The sequence below is a fragment of the Hypanus sabinus genome, chromosome 2 (genome assembly GCF_030144855.1).
Source record: "Hypanus sabinus isolate sHypSab1 chromosome 2, sHypSab1.hap1, whole genome shotgun sequence".
Lineage (NCBI taxonomy): Eukaryota > Metazoa > Chordata > Chondrichthyes > Myliobatiformes > Dasyatidae > Hypanus > Hypanus sabinus.
The window spans coordinates 63,378,719-63,388,530 of NC_082707.1; positions in this window are offsets into that span (position 1 = coordinate 63,378,719).

Below are 9,812 nucleotides of genomic sequence, written 5' to 3' on the forward strand. Positions count from 1 at the left end.
TAATCCTGTGTAGTTGTATCAGAAATTTAAGTTAAACCGAGTTCAGAGTGCAGCCTGACACATAACACCTTCATATTAATTACTTCTTAAGAGAATCAGCAGATACCGGAAGCGAGTGCCCTACCGTGCAGGTCTAATGAGGTAACTTCGCCCAATTGTAAAGTTCACTGAAAACTGGTGTTGGAAATCATGATTTTCTTTGTCAAAGTCCTTGGTTTTCACCTTCCTGGGGATAATAAGAGAGGATAAGTTGGGGGGCGGGGGGGGGGGTTACTTGCAGCTTTGCGCAACTCGTCCCCAGTGACCATGTATGTTAGAAAGTACGTTTTTACGGCGTTTGGAATTCAGCGCACGCTTAAATGTTGCTATGGAAATGAACGAGAGAAAGGTGGATTTGATCAGAACAGAATATCCACCCTCCCTCGCAATGGTGAAGGTTCAACACCTTTGCCGTAAGAACAGCGGTGTAAAAGTGGATGAAAACGGGTTTCGAAGGTTTGGCACTGTGGTTGTCCTACTGACGCCGGGGTCGGAATGGGCAGTGGAACCAAGACCCCGACGCCGGGGTCGGAATGGGCAGTGGAACCAAGACCCCGACGCCGGGGTCGGAATGGGCAGTGGAACCAAGACCCCGACGCCGGGGTCGGAATGGGCAGTGGAACCAAGACCCCGACGCCGGGGTCGGAATGGGCAGTGGAACCAAGACCCCGACGCCGGGGTCGGAATGGGCAGTGGAACCAAGACCCCGACGCCGGGGTCGGAATGGGCAGTGGAACCAAGACCCCGACGCCAGGGACTTGCAGATTTCCATGAATGGAAGGCCGGGTCACCCTGTGATTTTCCATCGGCTCAGACTGAAAGTGACTGCGAATTTCGAGATGGTAGTTTTCGCCCTTTTGGGTTTTACTGAGTTGCAAATCCCCCGTTTCCAGGCGAATTCTGTTTACTGGCACAGAAACTGAACTTCAACAGCACGAGGTGTAGGATCATTCGATTCAATTTCCTCCTTTTCCACGGCTCGATTATGACATTTCCCAACCCCTGGCAAAAGATCCTCTTCTCTTATCTTCAATAAACTCTGTAAAACAGTTTTGACCATTTCGTTACAAAGAACATGCAGGGAATTCCCCCGTCTGAAATTGCTCGAGGTTTCAAATGTGAACTCTGTTTCGAATCTACATTTGGGAATAACTTCACGAGTCAAAATCGGACAACACGAAACCGACCGTGTTACGGTATCAGATGGCAACTTCAGTATGTAGATTTCACTCCATTTATTGGTGGTTCGGGGAAAGGCGCCGAAAAGGTTAAGAAGTTCCATGCATGTCAATGTGGATTCCTGTGTTTCCGAAACCATTTAAAGCGTGCTTCACTTTTAGACCAGTGTGCCGTATACGTGGGCATACCGCTCAATTCATGGGAAATTAAACAATGTGATCCCAGATCCTTCCCAGCGTTGTTGGCGAGATCTCCATTCATCCTCTAGGGCTAGAAAGGTTGAGCACCACGTTCCCCCAACTGGCCCTCCAGTACGTGCCGGCGCACGTAGACTGGACCCAGAAAAGCTTCCAACCGCAAAGGCTGAGTTTGCCAACGTGGAAAGGCTCAGGAATGTACGCCGGCTGAATAGCCTCTTGGCTTCACCCCTCCATATGGTCCCTAAGTCCAATGGAGGTTGCTGCACATGTGGCAATTACCGATGCCTTAATGAGTCCATCATCCCCAACCTTTACCTCGTCCCACACATCCAAGAATTGTTGGGCCGTAAAGTTATTTTTTTTACCAAAGTCAGTCTAGTTAGGGCCTACCATGAGGTGTCTGTGTGCACGGAAGACATTGCCAAATCGGCTGTGATAACCCCATTTGGCATTTTTGAATTTCTGTCCATGCTGTTTGAGCTATACAACGCAGCACAGACTTTCTAACGGCTGATGGATTTGTTATTAAAAGACTGAGATTTTCTTTTTGATTACCTGGATAACATACTTGTCGCCAGTGCATCCAAACCCATACAAATATTCAACTCTGCACACTCTTCAAGCACTGAAATCAACAGGGGTTGATTATTCATCCTGCTAAATGCCAGTTTGGGTTGTCAAGATCTGAAATCCCCCGCAGCAAAAGCAGCCGCTATTATGGACTTCTCACCATCCTGTGCTACTAAAAAAAACTACAGGAGTTTTTAGGTATGGTGAACTTCTTTCCATGAGCTCCTGAACCTATGCTCCCCCTGCATAGTGTGCTTAAAGGAAATACCCCAAATAAAGTGTTTGACTGATCAGTGGACATGACCAGGGCATTTGATGTTATCAAATGAGCACTTTCCAATGTGACCCTACTGGTGCACCCACTCCCCAATGCACCCATTGCCATCACCACAGACGTTGCAGACGATACAGTGGGTGCTGCGCATGAGCAGCTGGTCAGAGGCGAGTGGCGGCTGCACGCCGCCTTCAGCCGGCAGCTCCATCTTCCAGATGTCTGACCGTGAGCTTCTCGGTCTCTATCTGGTTGCTGCCGTTTTCGTTTTCTTCTAGAATATCACCACTTCACAGTATTCGTTGACCACAAACCCCTTGTCAAAATATCAGACCCCTGGTTCGCATGGTAGCAACGCCACCTGGCCTACATATCAGAGTTCACAACACATCTAGGGGAAAAGTAATGCCGTGGCTGATTGCCTCTCATGGCTGCATCTGAGTTGTTATATGGCCGTACCCACAGGGGTTGACTATGCCAGTATGGCAGCCGAGCCAATGGTCCAGACTTACTGAACAGCAGTCACTGGCTTGCAGTTGGCTGATACTAAGTTCAGGGAAGGTGGGGTTTCTCTCCTGAGCTATGTCTCAACCTGTCGTCCTTGTCCCATAGTGCCCAGCAACTGGAAGTGGACTCCATATATACGCTCTCTCATCTGGCCCCAGAAAATGATTGCACTGAAGTTTGTTTGGAAATACCTCAGAAAGTACGCGTGCAATTGGAGTGCTGCCTTTGTGGGGTGCCAGCAGTCAAAAATTAACTCTTATATTCAGGCCCCATAGGCACCTTTTCAGGTCCCTGAGCAAAGGTCTGACCATGTCAATACGGACCTTGTTGGTCCGCTCCCCCCTTCTGTGGTTTCATGCATCTCTTACCATGGTGGACTGCACCCCCAGGTGGCCCTCTAGTAACAACGATGGCCACAGGCATGGCTCACGTGTTCAATTGCACCTGGGATGCACGGTTTGGCACCCTATCTGAAATTTCGCATGATCACAGTCCCCTGTTCATATCAGTCCTCTGGGCTGCGATAGCCCAGAACCTCGGCATTAGGCTACATCATTTAGATGAAGGCATTGAGAATAACATCAGCAAATTTGCTGATGATACTAAGCTGGGTGGCAGTGTGACATGTGATGAGGATGTTAGGAGAATTCAGGGTGACTTGGATAGGCTGGGTGAATGGGTAGATACTTGGCAGATGACGTTTAATGTGAGTAAGTGTGAGGTTATCCACTTTGGGAGTAAGAACAGGAAGGCAGATTATTACCTGAATGGTGTAGAGTTAGGTAAGGGAGAAATACAAAGGGATCTAGGAGTCCTTGTTCATCAGTCACTGAAGGTGAATGAGCAAGTGCAGTAGGCAGTGAAGAGGGCTAATGGAATGTTGGCCTTTATTACAAAGGGAATTGAGTACAAGAGCAAGGAAATCCTCTTGCATTTGTACAGAGCCCTGGTGAGACCACACCTGGAGTATTGTGTACAGTTTTGGTCTCCAGGGTTAAGGAAGGACATCCTGGCTGTAGAGGAAGTGCAGCGTAGATTCACGAGGTTAATTCCTGGGATGTCTGGACTGTCTTACGCAGAGAGGTTGGAGAGACTGGGCTTGTACACGCTGGAATTAAGGAGATTGAGAGGGGATCTGATTGAAACATATAAGATTATTAAGGGATTGGACAAGATAGAGGCAGGAAATATGTTCCAGATGCTGGGAGAGTCCAGTACCGGAGGGCATGGTTTGAGAATAAGCGGTAGATCATTTAGGGCAGAGTTAAGGAAGAACTTCTTCTCCCAGAGAGTTGTGGGGGTCTAGAATGCACTGTCTTGGAAGGTAGCGGAGGCCAATTCTCTGGATGCTTTCAAGAAGGAGCTAGATAGGTATCTTATGGATAGGGGAATCAAGGGATATGGGGACAAGGCAGGAATCGGGTATTGATAGTAGATGATCAGCCATGATCTCAAAATGGCGGTGCAGGCTCGAAGGGCCGAATGGTCTACTTCTGCACCAATTGTCTATTGTCAATTGTCTATCATACCACGGCATATCACCCACAGTCCAATTACCTTTGCAAGTGCTTTGACTATTCCTTAAAAGGCTGCTCTGAGGGCTTCCCTGACAGTTGAGTGTTGGCATGATAATCTCCCATGGGTCCTGCTGGGGCTCAGAACAGCTACAAAAGTCATAAACACAAAGTACGCTGCAGATGCTGGGGTCAAAGCAACATGCACAACGCACTGGAGGAACTCATCCATGGAAACGAACAGCCAACGTTTCGGGCCGAGACCCTGCAAAGTCAACCGCATCTGAGTTGTTATATGGGCACCAGGTGATTTTATGACCGATGCCACGACCACCTGGTTGGCCTCTCAACGGTGTTCTATCCTCGTCATTAAATTCAATTCCCTCTCACCTATTCCTACCGCCCATCATGGTGTTGTCACGGTCCCTTCTGGCAATCACCCACCTGGCTATTTTCCTCAGGAATTGGGCCTCAATCACCTCGTTTAGTTCCCAATCATTCCCAGGTTCCACAAACTACAAACACCTGCTTTCCATCAGCAAATGCAGTATACAAACCCTGTGACCACAACAAGGAGCTGCCAGTTCGTTGGTTGACTTGTGTATGAGTAACCTTGTTTCATCGTTCTTAGGACTATCAGTTCTCAGTCTAGCATTGTTCCTGAATTCTATACTAAAACCAAGACTCCAGGTAAAGTCTCCCTTGGCACAAATTCCATGTCCGCTACGACTGTAATGCCTCCCTACTCAGCCTCCGCACTTGGGTTCATTCCTTGTAACAGGTGTACAGCATTCTTGGGTTTCTAATGACCTACACTCCGCTTCGTTTGTATTCGTCCAACATGATGCACACCAACATCCCATTATGATGCCCTGTTCCATGTTTTGGATGGAGACACAAGACTTTTCTCATAGATAAGAAGGGGTAAATCTAAATGTGTTTTGATAGACTGCCTTAACCTGGCCCACCAATATTTGGAGGGTTCTGCTAGCACAACCCTGCCATCACGGCATGACCATGAGTGTGTCAATGCATCTCTGGACAAGCCAGAGGCACCAGGTGGCTTTTCCAAGCTCTGCACAGGCTCACAATGCCGGTTTTAGTGAATTCGGGAGGAGGGGGTGGTGTCTGTATAGCGCAGCGACATATATAATTCACAACCTCTGCCGTTGAGTTGGGGGTTCACTTTAAGAGGCTGGTGTGATGTAATGATGTAATTCTGTAAAGGACTTTTACCACACTTTAGTTTTTTGGAAAGCAATAAGTGAATTATTATGGTTTTTCTTAAACATAAAATGTCCCACATCATTTTATCTGCAAAAACCTACAGCAGCAACACCTTCACCACAATTGAAGGTAGAGCAGGTGCTAAACACACTGCTCTAACTCACTCTACTCCCTGTACGCTCATGACTGTATGACCAGATTCTGCGCTAATACCATCTACAAGTTTGCAGATGATACCACTGTTATGGACCATTGCTCAAATAATTGGGAGTCAGAGTACAGGAAGGAGATTGATAACCTAGTGTCCTGGCAACAACCTTCCCCTCCCTCAACGTCATCAAAACAAAAAAGGTTGTCGTTGACATTGGGGGAGGGGCTGGTGTGCACGTTTCTGTTTTCAGCAAAGGTGCTGAGAAAAAGTGCGTTGAAAGTTTCAAGTTCCTAGGAGTGAACGTAACCGATAGCTTCTCCTGGCCTAACAATTTTAATGCCACGGCCAAGACAGCTCAGCAGTGCTTCTACTTCCTCAAGAACATAAAGACATTTGCCATGTCCTTTTTCATAATTTTTATTAATTCAGCATTGTGTGCAAATGCTTGGAATGACAACAGCTCTGCCCGTGACTGCAAGGAACTGTGGAGAGTTGTGGACACCCTTAACACATCATGGAAAAGAACCTCTTTACAAACCTCTCATGCTGTGGTATAGTAGCCAACATAATCAAGAACCTCACCGACCCTGGATGTTCTCTCTTTTTCTCCTCCCATCAAACAGAAAATGTATCACCAGACTCGAGGATAGCTTCTATCCCACTGTTGTAAGACTATTGAATAGCTCCTAGTATGATAAGACAGACTTGACAATCTACCTTGTTATGACCTTGCTCTTTACTCTCTACTGGCACTGTACGTTCTCTGTACTGTAAAACCATTCTGCACTTTTATTGTTTCATCTTCTTCTACTCAATGCACACTGTAATGAGCAACACACACAAGATGCTGGAGGAATCCAGCAGCCAAGGCAGCATCTATGGAAAAAAGTATAGTCAACATTTTGGGCCGAAATCCTTCAGCAGGACTTTCTTCCATAGATGCTGCCCAGCGTGCCGAGTTCCTCCAGCATTTTGCACGGATTTCCAACATCTGCAGATTTTCTCTTGTTTGCACAGTGTAATGATCTGATCTGTGTGAATGGTATGCAAAACAAGTTCTTGATCATATCAAGAATAATAAAGCAATATACCAGTTCACCAATTTACTAATTTACTGGCCCTCTGATTTATCTCCTTGCTGCCTGCAGAAATGTTCAGTCAATTCCTGCGAGCAGCCATGTTCAGAAGAGTTAGCAATCCTTGCCTTTAATATAGTGATTATCCTTAATTTTTGGGTGCTCACTAACTCAGATTTTAAAAGTTGTCACTGCCACAGTGGTCTGTGGGAAGCTTCTTTTGCTCCTGGTAATTGAGCCAGAATATTTGTCCACTGGAGTGGACTCAATCAAAAATTGCTAACCTGTCATGGTTGTGATTGGTTTCCAGGCCCTTACCTAGGCTATTCTCTTGAAATAGATCTTTTTCACATCAGGAATAGTCACAGAATGCTCACAACACTGGAGAACATTTGGTGTATGGTGTCTGTATCTAATCTCTACCAGAATGACTTGCTGACCTGGCTCTTCGTTTATACTCTTGCAAGTTTTTCTTCATATTTTTATTGAATACTTCCTTGAAGGCCACAGTGGAACCTGTCTCCACCAAAAGTGGATAGTGCATTCCAGATGCTGCAACAAAAGAGCATTCCCAATCCTCTTCTTAAAACTATGACTGCCACTTCTCTGCCAGCAAAGAAAACAGACTTTTAGTATCCACACATTCCAGACCTCTTGCTACAGACTTCTATAAGAGTTTACTCCTTGTCTTCTCATCTAAAGAAAATTACTACAGCCTCTCTAATCTTTCCACATAAGGCAACTATTCTCATAAATTCAGGAACTAATCTCATTGGTCCTTCCTGGACTGCAACTCATATTATTCCTACAATTATTGAAAACAATATTCCAGTTTAGACTAGACAAGTATCTGATAACCCATTTCTTTTGTACTCTATTCCGCTGCAGATAAAGATCAAACTTTGCATGTCTTTTTTCAAGCTGCCCTGCTAACTTTAAGGCTTGTGCATACATATTTCCAGATTTCAATGCTTCTGCACTCCTTTTAACACAGTATACCTAATTCAACATTGTCTTTCATTCACCCTACCAATTGTACCATCTTGCATTTTTCTGCATTGAACTACTTCTACCTTGCATTTGCCCATTCCAGCAGTATCACCATCCTTCTTACAGTTGAAACTTCTGCCAAATTTTGTGTCATCTGTAGATTTAGGAACTGTGCCTTGCAGCACGAAGTTTATGTCATTAATATGAAATGTGCCTTGGCTAAAGATTCAATTTTAGATTGCCAGCAGTATATTGTAATTGTAATTGCAGCAAACAACTGAAACTGAGATCATTAATGTCTGGCACCCTAATATTTGCTGGTTATCATTAAGGTTAGACACCAGAACCAGTAGAGGATTGGTCAAATATCTCAAGCTGCAGATGCTGAAATTACTGTGATAAGAAAAAGGAAAAAAAATGCTGGAAACACTCAGCAAAGTCAGGCAGAGTTTATGTAAATAGCAGCAGCTGGTGAAGGATATTGACCTGAATGATTAACTTGTTTCCATTTCCGCATATGTTGTCTGATCTACTGAGTGAGTGAGTTGTCTTCTGTATTTTATTCCTGTGTGTAAACATGAGGTGTTGACCAAGAAGATATATGATCCATAAATCAGTGATTGAGGGATAAATACTGTCTGTGGAATTTTATAAAATTGTGCTTGAAAGCTATGCAGCCTAGTTAATTTTCTGTGGGATTTCCCTTAATTTTACAAATTATATATTTATCACATATGTAATAGGTTATTTTTGAAAGGAATTCTCTGATCAGCAGTTTGGAGTTTAAAAAGAGTTGGTATAAGTAAATAGGAAGTTCTGAAAACTGTTCAATCTGACTTTATGAAATACTTCACAGTGAAATGCACTCTGCATAGAAATGAGCAAACGTGAAGGATTTTCAAGAATTTTCTGCTATTCCTCTCCCTTGTGGCCGAAGTCATTTGACCTAAATTAAACCACAGTATTATGCTTAGTCATGCTTGTCATTCTATCATCATTTCTTCGGTTAATGTGTCAATGCTTGGAAAATTGTAGGTCTAATGATTTGTGCATTGATAGAAACTCTAATTCTGTTTCTTTCTCTTAGCTGTCTCCTAAAATTACCAACTGATCCATATTGATGATCTGATTGCTAGCTCTGCAAGGGCGAAAGCTGGCATTTTGGATACTTTTTCCCCATTCCTTTATTTAGTTAACTGAACAAAAGGTTTTTTTTTCCCAATGCAGTGAAAGCAAAGGAATTTAAATTTTCTTTTGCTTTGAAGAGATGTTTTATATGGTTGCACATTATCCATATTCACTCCAAAATGGACATTTTTAATGTGTTTATTTATCATTTGGGATTGGGGAAAGAAGTTGCGTATGGCTCTATGTTCTTTTTTGCCCAATTCCCTATTAATTCTGCTTTCAAATAGATGTAACTCAGGCCTAGGTGACTTTTTAACCTTGACATATATACACATCAAAAATACTTATTCCCAAATAGAAATCACCCTTCCATTTCTGCAATAAAGTTATGAAATCTGCTATTAGATGTTACATTGTTCCTGGCCTTATAGATAATCCAGTATATTTTTTGCACTGTTGTTGCACTCCAGGCCTGCCTTGTACTTTTTGCATTTTAAGAGCGTAAGAGCATGAGATAAAGGAGCAGAATTGGGTCATTTGTCCTATCGAGTCTTCTCTGCCATTTCAACATGGCTGATCCATCTCCCCCTCAGCCCTGTTCTTCTCCATGCTCCTCATAACCCTTTATGTCCCGTCTACTCGAGAGCCTATCACCCTCCACCTTAAATATACCCAATGACTGGACCTCCACAGGCACCCATGGCAATGTATTTCACAGACTCACCACTCTCTGGCTGAAGAAATGCCTCCCCATCACTATTCTAAATGAATGTCCCTCTATTCTGAGGCTGTACCCTCTCATCCTTGACTCCCCCAGCATAGGAAACATCCTCTCCACTTCTGCTCTATCGAGTCCTTTCCACATTTGATAGATTTCGTATAGTCATACTCATAGAAAAGTACAGCGCTAGAGCCCATCTGGTCCATGCTGAACTATTAAAACTGCATATTCCCATTGAC